Here is a 9,222-nt window from a genome sequence, read left to right on the forward strand (position 1 = left end):
CAGCCTCCATCACTACCAGATCCAGGACCACCACATCCCAGCCCCCATCAGTACCAGATCTAGGACAACCACATCCCAGCCCCATCACTACCAGATCCAGGACCACCACATCCCAGCCTCCATCACTACCAGATCCAGGACCACCACATCCCAGCCCCCATCAGTACCAGATCCAGGACCACCACATCCCAGCCCCCATCACTTCCAGATCCAGGACCACCACATCCCAGCCTCCATCACTTCCAGATCCAGTATGGCGGCATTATGTAGTACTGGATTAGTAATATTTGGCAGTCTATGGCAGTACTGATCGGCACAGCGTTGCCTTCTTATTTTGCACTGTATGGTGGCATTGGGGTCCGGTCCGTTCCTGATCCAGCGGCGCGTTCTCTGCGCTGGATTTGGGTCCGGCCGGGATTTATTAAGGTAGTTCCTCCGCCGTCCACCAGGTGGCGCTGCTGCGCTGAAGTCCGCTGGAATGCCTCGAAATACACCGACCTATCCTGGATGAAGGTGAGTGAAATTTTCGCAACACATTGGGGGTCATTTACTAAGGGTCCGATTCGCTTTTTCCCGACGTGTTACCCGAATATTTCTGATTTGCGCCGATTCTCCCTGAATTGCCCCGGGATTTTGGCGCATGCGATCGGATTGTGGCGCATCGGTGCTGGCATGCACGCAACGGAAATGGGGGGGCGTGGCCGAACGAAAACCTGATGGATTCGGAAAAACCGCCGCATTTAAAACAAAAAATCTGTCGCGGAGCTTGCACTTACCTTCACTCAGCCCGAGCCGGTGAACTCCAGGGAACTACCTTAATAAATCCCGGCCGGACCCGAATCCAGCGCAGAGAACGCGCCGCTGGATCGCGAATGGACCGGGTAAGTAAATCTGCCCCAATTTTTTTTTTAAATGCGGCGTTTTTTTGCAAATCCGTCTGGTTTTCGTTTGGCCACGCCCCCCGATTTCCGTCGCGATGCGCCACAATCTGATCGCGTGCGCCAAAATCCCGGGGCAATTCAGGTACAAATCTGAAATATTCGGGTAACACCTCGGGAAAACGCGATTCGGGCCCTTAGTAAATGACCCCCATTGTGTTATATTGTACGGCAGTCATGTTTTGCACTGAATTGGAGAATTATTTAGGATCGTATACATTGTGGCTGGTATATAGGTATTATTTGTCACTGTATTGCAGCACTTTCAGAAGTGTATGTCAGTATTATGTCACATTATATCCAGGTAATACTAGGCACTATATGGCAGCACTTTTCCCATATGGCAGAACTTTTGGCAGCATATGTCAGTATTATTTCACATTATATCCAAGTATTATTAGGCACTATATGGCAGTACTTTTGGCAACGTATGGCAGTATTATGTCACATTATATCCAGGTGATGTTAGGCACTATATAGCAGCACTTTTGGCACCATATGGCAGCATTTTTGGCAGCATATGTCAGTATTATTGCACATTGTATCCAGGTGATAGTAAGCACTATATGGCAGCACTTTTGGCAGCTTATGGCAGTATTATGTTACATTATAACCAGGTGATGTTAAGAACTATATGGCAGCATTTTTGGCACCATATTGCAGCACTTTTTGAAGCGTATGTCAGTATTATTGTACAATGTATCCGTGTGATATTAGGCACTATATGGCAGCACTTTTGCAGCACATGTCAGTATTATGGCACCTTGTATCTGGGTGATATCAGGCACTACATGGCAGCACTTTTGGCACCATATGGCGGCACTTTTGGCACCATATGTCAGTATTACGGCACATTGTATCCGGATGATATTAGGCACTATATGGCGGTATAATCAGGGAGCAGTATATATGATGGGGCTGTCATCCGCTCCTTCCCTTATTATCACCTTGTGGCGGCATTATTCATGTAGCACATAGTGTTGATGCCCGCAGCCCCCCGCCCGCTCCTGCAGCCCCCGCTCTTGGGGCACAATGGGCGCTCTGCGGGGCTGGCACGGAGGGTAATTAGGACACGGCCACAAAGATTCCACATCAAAGGGAAGTTTTTGCAGTTTTTGTTGTGTTTTTTCCCGTGTGGCAGAGCGAGGGACGGCCGGAGGTCCCCATTGAGGGAGCGCAGGACTGGGGGGTCCTTTGATATTTCGGAGAAGGTCACATGTCCCTCTATTTAGAGGGAAACAATTAATAGCTCGGCGGGATCGGGGGCTTGCGGGGGTCTCCGGACTTTGATGACTGAATGTCTTAAAGCTAAAGGCAGAAAGACTTCAAGATGACGGCGAGACGTAATGTCACCAAGATGGAAGCAATTTTGGAAGAAGTCATTTGTGCAGGCGTGTACCCCCAGGAGGGTCCTGTTGTACTGAATGTACTGGGTGCCAAGACATTAACCCCTAATAGGGCGGAACATTTACTGGGAATATTACTATAGCAGGGCATGCTGGGAGATGTGGTTCCAGAAGTACAGAGTGACTGGGAAGAGTCCAAGTGATGCCAATCCCCAGGGGTCAAGGGCACAGATAGGGGGACAAAGGGAACATCTTCACCACAGCAACGAAATGGTTAATGGAATCGGCAGCCAGTGTTATGTATTGTCCCTGGAGAGATGTGTAATCAGACCTCACACTGCTGTGCTCTGTGCTCTCTGCAGCCAGTGTTATGTATTGTCCCTGGAGAGATGTGTAATCAGACCTCACACTGCTGTGCTCTGTGCTCTCTGCAGCCAGTGTTAGGTATTGTCCCTGGAGAGATGTGTAATCAGACCTCACACTGCTGAGCTCTGTGCTCTCTGCAGCCAGTGTTATGTATTGTCCCTGGAGAGATGTGTAATCAGACCTCACACTGCTGTGCTCTGTGCTCTCTGCAGCCAGTGTTATGTATTGTCCCTGGAGAGATGTGTAATCAGACCTCACACTGCTGTGCTCTGTGCTCTCTGCAGCCAGTGTTATGTATTGTCCCTGGAGAGATGTGTAATCAGACCTCACACTGCTGTGCTCTGTGCTCTCTGCAGCCAGTGTTATGTAATGTCCCTGGAGAGATGTGTAATCAGACCTCACACTGCTGTGCTCTGTGCTCTCTGCAGCCAGTGTTATGTATTGTCCCTGGAGAGATGTGTTATCAGACCTCACACTGCTGTGCTCTGTGCTCTCTGCAGCCAGTGTTATGTATTGTCCCTGGAGAGACGTGTAATCAGACCTCACACTGCTGTGCTCTGTACTCTCTGCAGCCAGTGTTATGTATTATACCTGGAGAGATGTGTAATCAGACCTCACACTGCTGTATTCTGTGCTCTCTGCAGCCAGTGTTATGTACTGTCCCTGGAGAGATGTGTAATCAGACCTCACACTGCTGTGCTCTGCGCTCTCTGCAGCCAGTGTTATGTATTGTCCCTGGAGAGATGTGTAATCAGACCTCACACTGCTGTGCTCTGTACTCTCTGCAGCCAGTGTTATGTATTGTCCCTGGAGAGATGTGTAATCAGACCTCACACTGCTGTGCTCTGTGCAGCCAGAGTTATGTATTGTCCCTGGAGAGAAGTGTAATCAGACCTCACACTGCTGTGCTCTGTGCTCTCTGCAGCCAGTGTTATGTATTGTCTCTGGAGAGATGTGTAATCAGACCTCACACTGCTGTGCTCTGTGCTCTCTGCAGCCAGTGTTATGTATTGTCCCTGGAGAGATGTGTAATCAGACCTCACACTGCTGTGCTCTGTGCTCTCTGCAGCCAGTGTTATGTATTGTCCCTGGAGAGATGTTTAATCAGACCTCACACTGCTGTGCTCTGTGCTCTCTGCAGTCAGTGTTATGTATTATCCCTGGAGAGATGTGTAATCAGACCTCACACTGCTGTGCTCTGTGCTCTCTGCAGCCAGTGTTATGTATTGTTCCTGGAGAGATGTGTAATCAGACCTCACACTGCTGTGCTCTGTACTCTCTGCAGCCAGTGTTATGTATTGTCCCTGGAGAGATGTGTAATCAGACCTCACACTGCTGTGCTCTGTGCTCTCTGCAGCCAGTGTTATGTATTGTCCCTGGAGAGATGTGTAATCAGACCTCACACTGCTGTGCTCTGTGCACTCTGCAGCCAGTGTTATGTATTGTCCCTGGGGAGATGTGTAATCAGTCCTCACACTGCTGTGCTCTGTGCTCTCTGCAGCCAGTGTTATGTATTGTCCCTGGAGAGATGTGTAATCAGACCTCACACTGCTGTGCTCTGTGCTCTCTGCAGCCAGTGTTATGGATTGTCCCCGGAGAGATGTGTAATCAGACCTCACACTGCTGTGCTCTGTGCTCTCTGCAGCCAGTGTTATGTATTGTCCCTGGAGAGATGTGTAATCAGACCTCACACTGCTGTGCTCTGTGCTCTCTGCAGCCAGTGTTATGTATTGTCCCTGGAGAGATGTGTGATCAGACCTCACACTGCTGTGCTCTGTGCTCTCTGCAGCCAGTGTTATGTAATGTCCCTGGAGAGATGTGTAATCAGATCTCACACTGCTGTGCTCTGTGCTCTCTGCAGCCAGTGTTATGTACTGTCCCTGGAGAGATGTGTAATCACCCCTAACACTGCTGTGCTCTGTGCTCTCTGCAGCCAGTGTTAGGTATTGTCCCTGGAGAGATGTGTAATCAGACCTCACACTGCTGTGCTCTGTGCTCTCTGCAGCCAGTGTTATGTATTGTCCCTGGAGAGATGTGTAATCAGACCTCACACTGCTGTGCTCTGTGCTCTCTGCAGCCAGTGTTATGTATTGTCCCTGGAGAGATGTGTAATCAGACCTCACACTGCTGTGCTCTGTGCTCTCTGCAGCCAGTGTTATGTATTGTCCCTGGAGAGATGTGTGATCAGACCTCACACTGCTGTGCTCTGTGCTCTCTGCAGCCAGTGTTATGTATTGTCCCTGGAGAGATGTGTAATCAGACCTCACACTGCTGTGCTCTGTGCTCTCTGCAGCCAGTGTTATGTATTGTTCCTGGAGGGATGTGTAATCAGACCTCACACTGCTGTGCTCTGTGCTCTCTGCAGCCAGTGTTATGTATTGTCCCTGGAGAGATGTGTGATCAGACCTCACACTGCTGTGCTCTGTGCTCTCTGCAGCCAGTGTTATGTATTATCCCTGGAGAGATGTGTAATTAGACCTCACACTGCTGTGCTCTGTGCTCTCTGCAGCCAGTGTTATGTATTGTCCCTGGAGAGATGTGTAATCAGACCTCACACTGCTGTGCTCTGTGCTCTCTGCAGCCAGTGTTATGTATTGTCCCTGGAGAGATGTGTAATCAGACCTCACACTGCTGTGCTCTGTACTCTCTGCAGCCAGTGTTATGTATTGTCCCTGGAGAGATGTGTAATCAGACCTCACACTGCTGTGCTCTGTGCTCTCTGCAGCCAGTGTTATGTATTGTCCCTGGAGAGATGTGTAATCAGACCTCACACTGCTGTGCTCTGTACTCTCTGCAGCCAGTGTTATGTATTGTCCCTGGAGAGATGTGTAATCAGACCTCACACTGCTGTACTCTGTGCTCTCTGCAGCCAGTGTTATGTATTGTCCCTGGAGAGATGTGTAATCAGTCCTCACACTGCTGTGCTCTGTGCTCTCTGCAGCTAGTGTTATGTATTGTCCCTGGAGAGATGTGTAATCAGACCTCACACTGCTGTGCTCTGTGCTCTCTGCAGCCAGTGTTATGTATTGTCTCTGGAGAGATGTGTAATCAGACCTCACACTGCTGTACTCTGTGCTCTCTGCAGCCAGTGTTATGTATTGTCCCTGGAGAGATGTGTAATCAGACCTCACACTGCTGTGCTCTGTGCTCTCTGCAGACAGTGTTATGTATTGTCCTGGAGAGATGTGTAATTAGACCTCACACTGCTGTGCTCTGTGCTCTCTGCAGCCAGTGTTATGTATTGTCCCTGGAGAGATGTGTAATCAGACCTCACACTGCTGTGCTCTGTGCTCCCTGCAGCCAGTGTTATGTATTGTCCTGGAGAGATGTGTAATTAGACCTCACACTGCTGTGCTCTGTGCTCTCTGCAGCCAGTGTTATGTATTGTCCCTGGAGAGATGTGTAATCAGACCTCACACTGCTGTGCTCTGTGCTCTCTGCAGCCAGTGTTATGTACTGTCCCTGGAGAGATGTGTAATCAGACCTCACACTGCTGTGCTCTGTGCTCTCTGCAGCCAGTGTTATGTATTGTCCCTGGAGAGATGCGTAATCAGACCTCACACTGCTGTGCTCTGTGCTCCCTGCAGCCAGTGTTATGTATTGTCCCTGGAGAGATGCGTAATCAGACCTCACACTGCTGTGCTCTGTGCTCTCTGCAGCCAGTGTTATGTATTGTCCCTGGAGAGATGTGTAATCAGACCTCACACTGCTGTGCTCTGTGCTCTCTGCAGCCAGTGTTATGTATTGTCCCTGGAGAGATGTGTAATCAGACCTCACACTGCTGTGCTCTGTGCTCTCTGCAGCCAGTGTTATGTACTGTCCCTGGAGAGATGTGTAATCAGACCTCACACTGCTGTGCTCTGTGCTCTCTGCAGCCAGTGTTATGTATTGTACCTGGAGAGATGTGTAATCAGACCTCACACTGCTGTTCTCTGTGCTCTCTGCAGCCAGTGTTATGTATTGTCCCTGGAGAGATGTGTAATCAGATGTGTATTATTAGTAGCAGCAGGACTGTGATATATGGATTTGTATACAGTGGTTGTAGCCTCACCTCCTGCACTATGACCGCGGGGTCATGTGACCATATAATGGGGTAATAGGGGGCGCAGGCCGGACCCCCCTGTGTTACTGGGAACGTTACTCCGCTATCCCAGCCCCTAATGGGCTCTGATTGTTCCCGGTGGTGATCGGAGCTGATAAGGACGAGGATGTTATTCATCACTGGCAGGAAGTCCTCCAGATCTGTGCGATAGGGTGAGGGGTCGGAGCCCCTATAGGACACATCACATGGGAACCTATAGCTTCATGTCCCGTAGCCTCCATACAGTCAGTGTATCCTACCCTAGGGGGCGCTAGTATAGTGTAGTATGAAGAAGCCATAGCCGGGGTCTTCCTCGGACCCCTGGTACCAGTTGGACCCTTCCTTCCGTATCCCAGTGTCATTATTCGGCTCTAATCAGGTGTGAAACCCCCCCCCCTGCATTAGTATTACCCATGAGCCCCCGGGAGTCCCCCCCTGCATTAGTATTACCCATGAGCCCCCGGGAGTCCCCCCCCCCCCCGATATCATTAGACTGGGTCATTACTATCCGGTGGGGCGGAAAGTTCTGATGTTTTTGTTTTTTGGGTCTTTGAGTGACGGCTCCTATAATCAGGTTCAGGGTGTCCCCGAGGTTCCCGCCTTGTGATGAGCGGATTCATGACGGGGCGAGAGTCTTCCCCGCAGCTGGGGGTCACTGACCTGGCGGGAAGCAGGGATCCCGAGGAAACCCGGGGGAGATGGGGCGACTCGGGCGAGGGCCCACACTGCACACGTAACTAAAACCTTCATTTATTCCTGGATTTCCACATTTATTAACCATTTACACCAGAATTCTGCGCCATTGGTGCTCCTGTGGGCGTGGCCTGCTGCTCGGATACAATTTTGATACATTTATGAATTATAACTTTTTTGGATCTTATATAATTGTTACATTATTTCAGTTTGATGGGTGACTTTCAAAAATCAATCGCCTGATAAATTTCTCCCATAACAGTATTCTAGTTACCCATCACCACTAGGGGGAGCTCAGGAGCTGACTGCAGACTGTCCATACATTATAATGCATAGTCTGCAGCCAGCTCCCAGGCTCCCCCTAGTGGAAGGATAATATGTTTTGCTCTGAGGTTTTCAGACATGTTGAAGGGAACCTGTCAGCAGCGATGATAATACGGACTGCAGCCATTTTTATATATGGTCCCTTAAGAGATGTGTAATCAGACCTCACACTGCTGTGCTCTGTGCTCTCTGTAGCCAGTGTTATGTATAGTCCCTGGAGAGATGTGTAATCAGACCTCACACTGCTGTGCTCTGTGCTCTCTGCAGCCAGTGTTATGCATTGTCCCTGGAGAGATGTGTAATCAGACCTCACACTGCTGTGCTCTGTGCTCTCTGCAGCCAGTGTTATGTATTGTCCCTGGAGAGATGTGTAATCAGACCTCACACTGCTGTGCTCAGTGCTCTCTGCAGCCAGTGTTATGTATTGTCCCTGGAGAGATGTGTAATCAGACCTCCCACTGCTGTGCTCTGTGCTCTCTGCAGCCAGTGTTATGTATTGTCCCTGGAGAGATGTGTAATCAGACCTCACACTGCTGTGCTCTGTGCTCTCTGCAGCCAGTGCTATGTATTGTCCCTGGAGAGATGTGTAATCAGACCTCACACTGCTGTGCTCTGTGCTCTGTGCTCTCTGCAGCCAGTGTTATGTATTGTCCCTGGAGAGATGTGTAATCAGACCTCACACTGCTGTGCTTTGTGCTCTCTGCAGCCAGTGTTATGTATTGTCCCCGGAGAGATGTGTAATCAGACCTCACACTGCTGTGCTCTGTGATCTCTGCAGCCAGTGTTATGTATTGTCCTCACACTGCTGTGCTCTGTGCTCTCTGCAGCCAGTGTTATGTATTGTCCCTGGAGAGATGTGTAATCAGACCTCACACTGCTGTGCTCTGTGCTCTCTGCAGCCAGTGTTATGTATTGTCCCTGGAGAGATGTGTAATCAGCCCTCACACTGCTGTGCTCTGTGCTCTCTGCAGCCGGTGTAATGTACTGTCCCTGGAGAGATGTGTAATCAGACCTCACACTGCTGTGCTCTGTGCTCTCTGCAGCCAGCGTTATGTATTGTCCCTGGAGTGATGTGTAATCAGACCTCACACTGCTGTGCTCTGTGCTCTCTGCAGCCAGTGTTATGTATTGTCCCTGGAGAGATGTGTAATCAGACCTCACACTGCTGTGCTCTGTGCTCTCTGCAGCCAGTGTTATGTATTGTCCCTGGAGAGATGTGTAATCAGAACTCACACTGCTGTGCTCTGTGCTTTCTGCAGCCAGTGTTATGTATTGTCCCTGGAGAGATGTGTAATCAGACCTCACACTGCTGTGCTCTGTGCTTTCTGCAGCCAGTGTTATGTATTGTCCCTGGAGAGATGTGTAATCAGACCTCACACTGCTGTGCTCTGTGCTCCCTGCAGTCAGTGTTATGTATTGTCCCTGGAGAGATGTGTAATCAGACCTCACACTGCTGTGCTCTGTGCTCTCTGCA

Source organism: Engystomops pustulosus, chromosome 7 (assembly GCF_040894005.1).
Source record: "Engystomops pustulosus chromosome 7, aEngPut4.maternal, whole genome shotgun sequence".
NCBI classification, from domain to species: domain Eukaryota; kingdom Metazoa; phylum Chordata; class Amphibia; order Anura; family Leptodactylidae; genus Engystomops; species Engystomops pustulosus.